Here is a 10,336-nt window from a genome sequence, read left to right on the forward strand (position 1 = left end):
GCTAGAAGGATGTAAGGGGCTCAAGATAAAATTTGAAAAATCTTCCCCTTAGGAGAAGTGTAGCCGCTTAGACTCTGTTTGTGAGGTTGGATAATTATCATCCATGACTTAGTCAATAAGGAGGATAAATCAGGAAAAAAACACTACATTCACCGCTAGGTGAAGTGTAGCCACTTAGTCCCCGAGCCAGGTGATAGGTGAATGATTCATATAGTACCAGGGTCAGAAAAAGAAACGACTCCAGATGCTAGCTGATCACAGCCAATCCCTAGATTAGCTGAAAACCATTAACAAGAAAAATTAGTACATGCACCGCAAGGTGCAGTGTACACACTGTAGTCCCCGAGCCTGCAAGAAGATGAAAAAATAAATCTTGTAGCAGGGTCAAAGAATTTTAATGAAAGCTTGCTAATGTCATATGCAATGTACTTATCAAGACCATGGACGTTCTGCCCAAGATCAGCACCCTAATCCAAATAGCATAGAGCAACTTGATGGCACACCGATAAGACGTAGCAAAATCCGACCACCAATGAAGTCCCGAGCTTAGCTGGCAACTCTGACACAAAGAATCTAAATACCGACGAGTCCTAGCAACTCTTGCATGAAGAATCCGAACACCAAAGAGTCACCGGCTTACCTGGCAACGTTTTCACAATAATTCAAACATTGAGGAGTCCCCAGCTTAGCTGACGAGCCCTCAGCATAACTGATGATGAAGCAATGAACAATCCGACCAGCTGGTTGGCGAAAAATTGAGCACCAAACAGGCCAACCAACCGGTCGGCGGTAGTGAGCGCCGAGTAGAAGTAAGCACCGAACAGTCCAACCAACTCGTCGGCGATGAAGTCTATGAATCTAGCGGTCCAACCAGTTGATCGGCAGAGAAGTCCGAACGCCAGGCGGTGCGACCATCCAGACGATGATCCTTTTGTCCTTCCCAGGTGATCTAGTCCCTGAGTGTAAAAAATAAGCTCGTTGACCGAACCTGGTCCCTGTTCGACGAATAAGGAAACAAGACGAAGTAGATTAGGATAAACTTATGAGAGGATCCTATAGCTCGCCGAACAGTTAGAGATAAATATTATGTTTATTTGAAGTTTGCTCATATTTTAAATATGAGTAATTTTCCTTCTAGTTGGTTTGTTAGTGCGTCACCAGCCTCGACTAGCCCGTACCCCATAGCGTAGAGTGACGGACACCTGTTTATGCGTAAGAGCACAGGCGTCGCTGAGGAGCCGCTGCCGACTACCCATAACACAGAGGGCTAGCGCTCATGCACGTGTAGGTGTGAGATCGAAAATAGGGCCGCTTCTGGATAACACGGATGAGAACGTGGCTGGTCGACGAGTCGGTGGAGAATATCTTAAAGATATTATACATGGAAAATGAGTGGAGCTTCTCAAGCATATTAAATATGGAGACGAAATGGAGTATCTTAAAGATACTAAACATGGACAATGACCGGAGAAATAATAATTGGAGAAGCGTCGAGAAGAAAATTGTATTAAATACAAATATAGGAAGGGTACTTATCTTTAGTCAGAGCGTCTGGTTGGCGGCGTATGACGTTAACTGTTCGGCATTGATGAAATTGCCCAGCCCTCGAGCTTTCTGGCCTGTCATCACGATGCCGGTCACGGTTGTCACAGCGTCGTTCTTCGTGACGATCATAATTGTGACGCGGCATGGCTCGCTTATGACTTGGGCGGCCTGTTTGATGGCTCAGATGGCTCGTTTAGCGGCTCGCTGTAGTCGGAGGAGTGTGCGAAGTCGTCATGGTAGTCGAAGGCGGAGGGCCGATGAGTCGTGATGGACGACGATGATTGCCACTGTGGATAACCATAGAGGCGTATATAGATACACAGAGACATAAATATACAATACAATACTAAATTGGAAGAAAGGAATAGGACTTAGCCTTTGACGTGCAGCCGCACCGATTGATCTCGCGTGGGAGTCGGCCACGAGAAAGTAGATAAGCAGTAGCCGATCTATATGTGCTTGCCTCATGCCCACATGCGAGTGTGCAAGATCCGTATTTGCTTGTTGCAAGATGCCCACATGCGTGCTCGTGGCATCGAATCGCCGTTCGATGATGTTGATGAAGATCTTAATCGGCCAACGTTGTAGCCCTCGTTCCGGTGTCATCACGTGATAGGTGCAGTTGCTATCGGTAGGGACAACGGAGATCGGCCCCGGATGCAAGGCTACATCGATGAATGCGGGGGCTGCCGCCCAGCAACTCCACGAACCATCTTGCGCCACTGGCGTACTGTGAATTTTCCTCCGGATGTCGAGCCTTGTCGGGCGTTGATGAAGACGCTATTTGCCCTGTGCGATGGCTGAAAGTATTATTGGTTGATTTATTGTGAGAGAAAAATACTATTTATTGGCTAAAAAGTATGGCTTATAAGCGAATAGGATGATTGATAGATCTCAAGTTGTCGTAGGCGGCATTGATGAAGAAAAATTCCCATCTAATTCGCCTTGGGATCAGCACGTACACCCTCTACCTGGTGCGTCACTGTCGATGAAATATGGTCGGTAGTCTACCGAGAGGTATGCCTATGGTAGTAGATGAATCGGTCGAGATGCACGAGATACGAACTAGATGGTGACATAGGAGTAGAGACAACGATTTAAGTAGGTTCAAATTGTCAAGTCGATGTAATACCCTACGTTCTGTGTCTTTGGTGGATTGTATATTATGATGTGATACCTGGTTGGATGGGGATGCCGACTAGGGGACCTTGCCCCTCCTTATATAATCTGGAGGGGTAGGGTTACAAAGAAAGTATCATAGTCGGTTATATGGTAGGTATTCTATTTGGATTACAACATCTATAAGAGTCCAAACAGATCTATCTCTGTCTTCAAGATATCTTCTAGATGTCTTGCAGTGTACGCCGACCAGTGCCGTGTGCCGCAAGTCTTGATATCGTGGGCTGGACTGTCCCTGATGGTACGACCCTTGTCCCTTGCCGTGGGTACCTGGGGTTATACCCCCACAGCGACCCATGCGAGGAAAGTTTACTGCCGATGATCGACAATAGAGCCACATAATCCCCTAAACCCCGCCAAAGCTTCACACAATACCAGTAGAGTAGTTGGGGAATCACCCATTTTTGACATGGGATTCCACACCCCCACATTTGCTTGAGTTGCATTTCCATGTTTACACCTATATATCTACTGTGTGTTGAAAACATGTTTATATCTATATATTATAACTGAATGCTATTAAATAGTAATTGATAGAGAGCATAGAAAACTGACTGAGCATTTTTCATTTGAAAACTGGCACACTGAATGCTATTAAATAGTAATTGATAGAGAGCATAGAAAACTGATAGAGCATTTTTCATTTGAAAACTGGCACCTCTATTAGCATGAACTGGACACCAAGGAGGTGCAAATTGTGGTGGATTCTTCAAATGCATGACCTCTGTTTGTAGGGTTTCTAGGTGTTGTCCTTGGTGTCATTGCTACTATAAGGTGGAAGCGAAGGTTTTAGCTAGCTAATGTAGGCTTTTGTGTTAGTGTAACATGTGTTGTGTTGATGTATGGTACCTGATGTGTTCTACTTAATTTATGCTCTTAAGTGGAGGCAGGACATCTTGAAGTTTGAGGTATTTGATATTTAATGAATTTGTTGGTTTTGCTAGAAACAGAATGTGAGTTTTACCTGGCAACTTGTAGTATTGGCACCAACTTGGTTTATGAATAGGAAATTGCGCAAACATATCAACAGAATAACTATTGAATTTCATTCACAACAACATAGCACAAAGTTATCAATAGAAACAAATGAACTTCCTTGACACAAGGATAGCACAAACATATGAATAGAAACAGTTGAATTTCATTGACAGACAATACATCAAGTTCACACCTAGTTCAGATAGGCCAATTGTACAAGTCCACAAGCCATTACATCTAGTTCACATGCCACTATTTCAAGTTTTAAAAGGCCAATATTGCAAGTTTACAGACCACCACCTATCTTACAACCACCAAAATGACAATTTCACACGCCACCAACACAGCTTACTAGCACCAAATAAGGCTGGATAACGAGCTGGCTCGGCTCGGCTCGTTCTGGCTCGTTAAGATAACGAGCTAGCTCGGCTCGGCTCGTTATCCTAACGAGCCAGAAAGCCAGCTCGGCTTGGCTCGTTAAAAGCTCGAGCTGGCTCATTAAGCTCGCGAGCCAGATATAAAAAATACATAAAATATAATATTTGCATTTATCTAAAGTTTGAGAATAATAATAATATAAAAGAAATGCATCTAGATTAGTTATCAGTCAATTTATAGGGTCTAGGCCAGTTACCAGTCAATTGGAAAGTGTAAGACATGAAGTAATACAAAAACTAATATAAGTTTTGATATTTTTTTCCTAGAAGCTTGGCTCGTTTAGCTCGCGAGCGGCTCGCGAGCTGGCTCGTTATAGCTAATGAGCTAAAATCTTAGCTAAGCCGAGCCGAGTCGAGCCAACCACGAGCCGAGCGAGCTAACGAGCTTCGAGTTTTTTTGTCCAGCCTTAACACCAAAGTAACAGGCCACTACATAACAATCTCACAGGAGACAAAGTGAGGTTCCAACCACCAAAATAACAGGCCATCAAACACTGCAGGTTGTCTCATCCTAAGTTTACTGCCCCTCAGACACTAGATCTTCGACATTATAGATCCAGGAGTTTGTTGGCCTATGGATCAGATTGCAGGGGGTGTAGTTACAGCCCAACGTGTAGGACACAATTATATGGAAATGGACGGCCGATGGAAACTACTCCACCCGCTCGACGTACATGATTCGGTTTCATGGATCACACCGGAAATTCCAGCATGAACTCATCTGGAGAGCGCGGGCAGAGAATAAGTGTAAAATTCATGCCTAGATCCTCCTACACAACAAAATCCTAACGATGGATAATCTGCAAAAGAGAGATTGGCCCCATTATGACCATTGTGTCTTGTGTAACGGCCCTTTGGAGACAGGGATACATTTATCCTTGTTGTGCCCCTTTGCAAAAGTCGTGTGGGATCAAGTGCTGACTTGGGAAAATTTTTCTATGCAACTCCCGCAGCAAGACCCTGCCCCTTGGCCGAATGGAAGGAAATTAAGGCCAGCAGGGTGCCAAAGCAAGACAGTAGGTGTTTCAATGAAATTGTTATCTACATCATATAATCTAAAGAACGAGAGAAATAGGAGGATCTTTGAAAATATGTTTTAAATGGTGCAGCAAGTCGCCTACTCGACTAGAGAGGATATAGTACGAAGACATAGGACAAAGAATTTTGGTGTGGAGGCCAACTAGCAATGAGACATTTTTTTTTCTCTTTTGTCTTAGGACCATGGTGTTAGGCAGCTAGGGTCCTAAGTGTACATAAAACTTTTTTCCTAACTTAATTGAGGGACAAAACTCCTGCCATTTTATAAAAAAAACAATTCCCACTGCTGTTCTTCTAACACCAATTCACCAAACACGCCCTTTGTACTGAGGCTGTGTTTAGTTCCAAAAAAAAATTCTCAAAAAGTGCTACAGTAGCCATCACATCGAATCTTGCGATACGTGCATGGAGCATTAAATATAGATGAAAAAAACTAATTGCACGGTTTGGTTAGTTATCGCGAGACGAACGTTTTAAGCCTAATTAGTCCATAATTAAATACTAATTGTCAAATAAAAACGAAAGTACTACCGTAAATAAATTTCCAAATTTCGTAAACTAAACTCAGCCTGAGTTTCCACTTTCCAGGATGGCGCGCAGCCGCAACGAAACTCAAAGTCAGCGCTCGGACGGCAAATTCTGACACGCAAGCAGCGCCGGTCATGGACGTTGCACGTAGCGGGCCACCGTCCTATGAGTCTTAAATGCTGCGCGGACCTGACCTCAGCAGGCACGGCCCGGCATCGGCTCGCTCTCGCTGAAGAGCGGAGACTGCAGCTGCAGCAGCGGCCGCGCGCCCCCTCGAAGTAATGGCGGCCACCGGAAAGCATGCCGTTGCCGGTCCGCCAGCAGGAGGGAGAGCGGAGCAGACCACGAGGCTGCTGTCCTCGTGACCGTGAGTGAGCCTCGTGATGCTGCAGTAATGGGGCTGGCCGGCACGGCGAGCGAGACCCATCGAGGCAGGCAGGAGCAGGACAGGAGCAGCAGCTGCAGGTGCAAACAAGTTACCAACAGGGTCCTCTTCTGCTCAAAAGGAGGGCCATGGCCAGGGCCAGGCTGCGTCTCAGCTGCGGGATTGCAGCGTGCTCGTTGTAGACATGGATCTCCTCGCGCTCGGCGCTCACCACAATTCAATTCATCGATCATTCCGAACTTCCGAAGAAACGCAACGAGCAAGAGATGCACAAGAAACTGAAACAACGACCATTCTTGATCCATTTATTGTTCATCAATTCAGTACGTATTTTAATTTGACGATGGCGATAGCCGGCCTGTTCGTTTGGCTGTGGCTTGTCACGATCGTAAATTTTTAATTGAAATAATATTTTTCTCTCACACAAATCAGTCAGCAGTATTTTTTCACGAACCAACAACGATACGAACCAACCATCAGGCTGAGCGATTGTCTGATTGAGATGGTTTCCTTTTAATTTCTCCTCTCGATTGTTAATTCTTCAACAAGTCAACAAGTCTGCAGCTGATTTGGTGTTAGAAAAAAAAAAATTCTGACTAAAAATTTACGACGACCTAGCGAACAGGCCGCTGAACCATCGTTACATCAATTCTTAAACAAGCAGCAGAACTATCAACGTCAGGAACAGTACCACTGGAATAATGTGCTGACAGAGGAGAGAGAGGGAGCTGTGAAGGAAAGGGACACAGGGCGGCAAGAATGCTGACCCGGCCAGCCGGCCGGCCGGCCGGTCACCGGCGGTAGCACTGTAGGTGCAGGAAGAAGCCGGCGGGTGGGTGGCCCTTGTTGGCCATCTCCTCGTCCATCCACACCCGGCCGCCGTCAGCCGCCCCGCGCGCCTTGACCATGAACTGCGCGCCGCCGCCGCCGGACACGCCAGCGAACCACCAGTCGTGCACGTCCCACATGACCTCGACGACGGCGCCGTCGCCCAGCACGGCGGTCCGGTTGCCGCGGAAGTTCCACTTGACCCGGCGCGCCTCCACCACCTTCTTGCCATCGACGCTGACGGCCACCTCGCCGTCCCTGGACCCCCACTCGTCCACGCGGCACGCGACCGTGACCTCGTGCTCGGCGCCGTCGTCGCGGAACCTGCAGCGCGTCGTGTGGACCAGCTGCGCCGCCTGCGCGGCGGCAGCAGGAGGAGAAGGGGACGACGAGGAGAAGAAGGGCCCGCGGACCTGCTCGCGGCGGCTGAGCAGCGCGCGGCGCGGCGCGGGAACGAAGCGGCGCCGGACGTCGCGCGCCGCCTCGCCGCCGCCGCCGCCGAGCAGCAGCGCGAGCTCGCCGTCCGCGACGACGGCGAGGTGGTAGTCGCGGGAGGGCTCCGCCGCGCCCGCGGGGTAGTACTTGGCCTCCGACGTGTCCCAGTAGACGGACACCGCCGTGCCGGCGTCGGTGACGAAGGACCGCGTCCCGCGCTTCTTCTGCAGGAAGTGCTGCGCGGGGCACGGGCGCGGGCGCGGTTGCCGGGGCCGTCCGGCGCGGCGTGCCGATCAGCGCCGCCGCCGCCAGCGTAGGAGGCGCCAGGGACGACCCGTCGTCGATGGCCAGCGCGATCCCGGTCGGCCCCCCAGCCGCGCCCGCCGCCGCCGCCCCGGCGGCGACGCCCCGCGTCCAGGTGACCTTGATCCGGAGCTCCTTGCGCGACGACAGCGCGACCCTGTAGTCGCTGGCCGTGGCCGCCTGGAGCCAGCGGTCGAGCGCGCCGCCGGCGCCTCCTCCTCCCCCGCCGCCGCCAGCGGCACCGGCGGCCAGGGTGACGGCGGCGTCGCCGAAGCAGGAGAAGTCTCGCATTGCGTCTGTCTGCCCTTGCTCGGGGCAGGCAAGGGAACCAAGGAAAGGGAAGGCGAGGAGGAGACGGGACGACAGAGTCGCACGCACGCACGCAGGAGTGGAGGAGCGTCGACCTCAACTCACCTCACCTCGGCAACTACCAAGAGCCAGGCAAGAGCCGCCCGAGGAGGTTGGGAAGGAAACGTGTCGAAAAGGCGCTGCGTGTCTGTGAGCTGCTGGCTTTTCTGGTTGGAGCTGGAGGCCGGAGGGGCCTGGACTCTGGAGGCCAGGGCCAGGGCCAGGACTCCTCTCGTCTCCTCTGTGGCAGTCCTCTCCTAGTAGGAGTCCTACTAGCTGCAGCAGCGTGAGAATGCCCTGTTTGGTACGGCTCAGCGTTTCTCCGAGCGGTGGTTCTAAGGCCCCGTTTAGATAAAAAAAAATTCTGGATTTTTGGCTACCGTAGCATTTTCGTTTGTATTTGGTTTTTTGGAATCTAAACATGCCCTAATTCAGATTCTAATTTATGAGCTATGAAAATAAATATGAATAAAATAAACTGCTGAAAAGATGCTGCCGCTGCGTGCTCCAAGGAGCTCCAAGGCCCTAATTCAACGGCTGGGGAGTGGGGAGCGCTCTGCTCTCGTGCTCCAAGGGGAAAAGATGCTGCCGCTGCGTAGGGGAATTCAATGGGCTCGCGTGGTGAGGCCGTTTTTGTTTGTCTTTTCCCCGTTTCATTCACAGTGCGAGCTTGGATACCAGTCCAGTCCTCCTACAGTATGTCCCTGTACTCTGCGTGAGAAAATCTGAAAATGATACTGAAACGGTGGAGGCTGACGCATTTAGTGTGGGTTGACCGGCGTCTGCTCGCTTCGCTTATAAGTTATATTTTTTTAGTTAATAAATAATATTATTTTTATAATTAATCAGTCAACAGTACTTTAAGTTATAACTTATCAGCCAAACGATAGAATGAGACGAGCATGGTGGATCGCAGTATCAAATGCTCCCTCAGTTCCAATTTATTAGTCGCTTCATGCATTTTGATATGTGTCTAGACATAGACATATTATTATATATAGAGATATATAGCAAAATAAATATACCAAAAATATCCGAGCGAGATATAATTTAGGCCCCGTTTAGTTCCGAAAATTTTTGGCTTTTGGCTACTGTAGCACTTTCGTTTTTATTTAGCAAAAATTGTCCAATTATAAACTATTTAGGCTTAAAAGATTCGTCTCACGATTTCTCGGCTAACTGTGTAATTAGTTTTTTTTCGTCTACATTTAGTACTACATGCATGTGCCGCAAGATTTGATATGACGGGAAATCTTGAAATTTTTTTGTTTTTGGCTTGCATCTAAACGGGGCCTTAAGACCGGAGGGAGTATCAACGCACTAGTATCACCTGTTGCTCGTCTCGATAGGATGACGACGTCATGGCAGGAACGAAGGCAGAGCGCAATATACTGTAGGCAGGAGAGCACACGAAACATATATCGCGGCTAAGGCTGGATAACGAGCCAGCTCGGCTCGTTTGGGCTCGGCTCGTTCTGGCTCGTTAAGATAACGAGCTAGCTCGGCTCGGCTTGTTATCCTAACGAGCCAGAAAGCCAGCTCGGCTCGGCTCGTTAAAAGCTCGAGCTGGCTCGTTAAGCTCGCGAGCCAGGTATAAAAAATACACAAAATATAATATTTGCATTTATTTAAAGTTTGAGAATAATAATAATACAAAAGAAATGAATCTAACAACCTTAAATCAAATAAAAAAATTAATATGCGCTAATATATATACAAGTATAATAAAATACTATAGTATTCATGCATCTAACTACCTTAAATGATACTTTTTTTTCCTGGAAGCTTGGCTCGTTTAGCTCGCGAGCTGGCTCGAGTTGGCTCGTTATAGCTAACGAGCTAAAATCTAGGCTCGGCTCGGCTCGTTATCTTAACGAGCCGAGCCGAGCCGAGTCGAGCCAGCCACGAGCCGAGCGAGCTAACGAGCTTTAAGTTTTTCGTCCAGCCTTAATCGCGGCGCAGCGGCAGCTTGCAGGGGTGCCGCCGGCCTCGCCGTTTTGTCCGACCGATTGGCGGGCGGGCGGGCGCGATCTATCTGATCTGATCCGATCTGATGCATGGCAACTCACCCACACCCAGTGTCGGAGATGATGATTAGGCCAGGCAGAGATTACTGCGTGCGTGCTGCCGATCGATCGATGTGCTTCCTGCCCTAACTAATTAATTAACCACGCAAGCATCATTACGGAGTACGTGCGTGCCTTTTTTCCATTTTTCCATTCCACGCATGCATGCATGGCACGGCAGCTGAGTCAAAATCGTCGTCGTCACGGCTTTAACCGATCGACTTTGGCCTAACCAGATTTAAATGCGTGGCGAGGGAAACACGGCT

General features: G+C 48.7%; 1 pseudogene; it reads right to left on the minus strand.

Moving 5' to 3' along the window:
* Positions 1-6,602: 6,602 nt before the first annotated feature.
* On the minus strand, positions 6,603-8,271 carry LOC136545859 (uncharacterized; annotated as a pseudogene).
* Between the last annotated feature and the right edge of the window lie 2,065 nt (positions 8,272-10,336).

The sequence above is a fragment of the Miscanthus floridulus genome, chromosome 3, assembly GCF_019320115.1.
Source record: "Miscanthus floridulus cultivar M001 chromosome 3, ASM1932011v1, whole genome shotgun sequence".
Taxonomy (NCBI): domain Eukaryota; kingdom Viridiplantae; phylum Streptophyta; class Magnoliopsida; order Poales; family Poaceae; genus Miscanthus; species Miscanthus floridulus.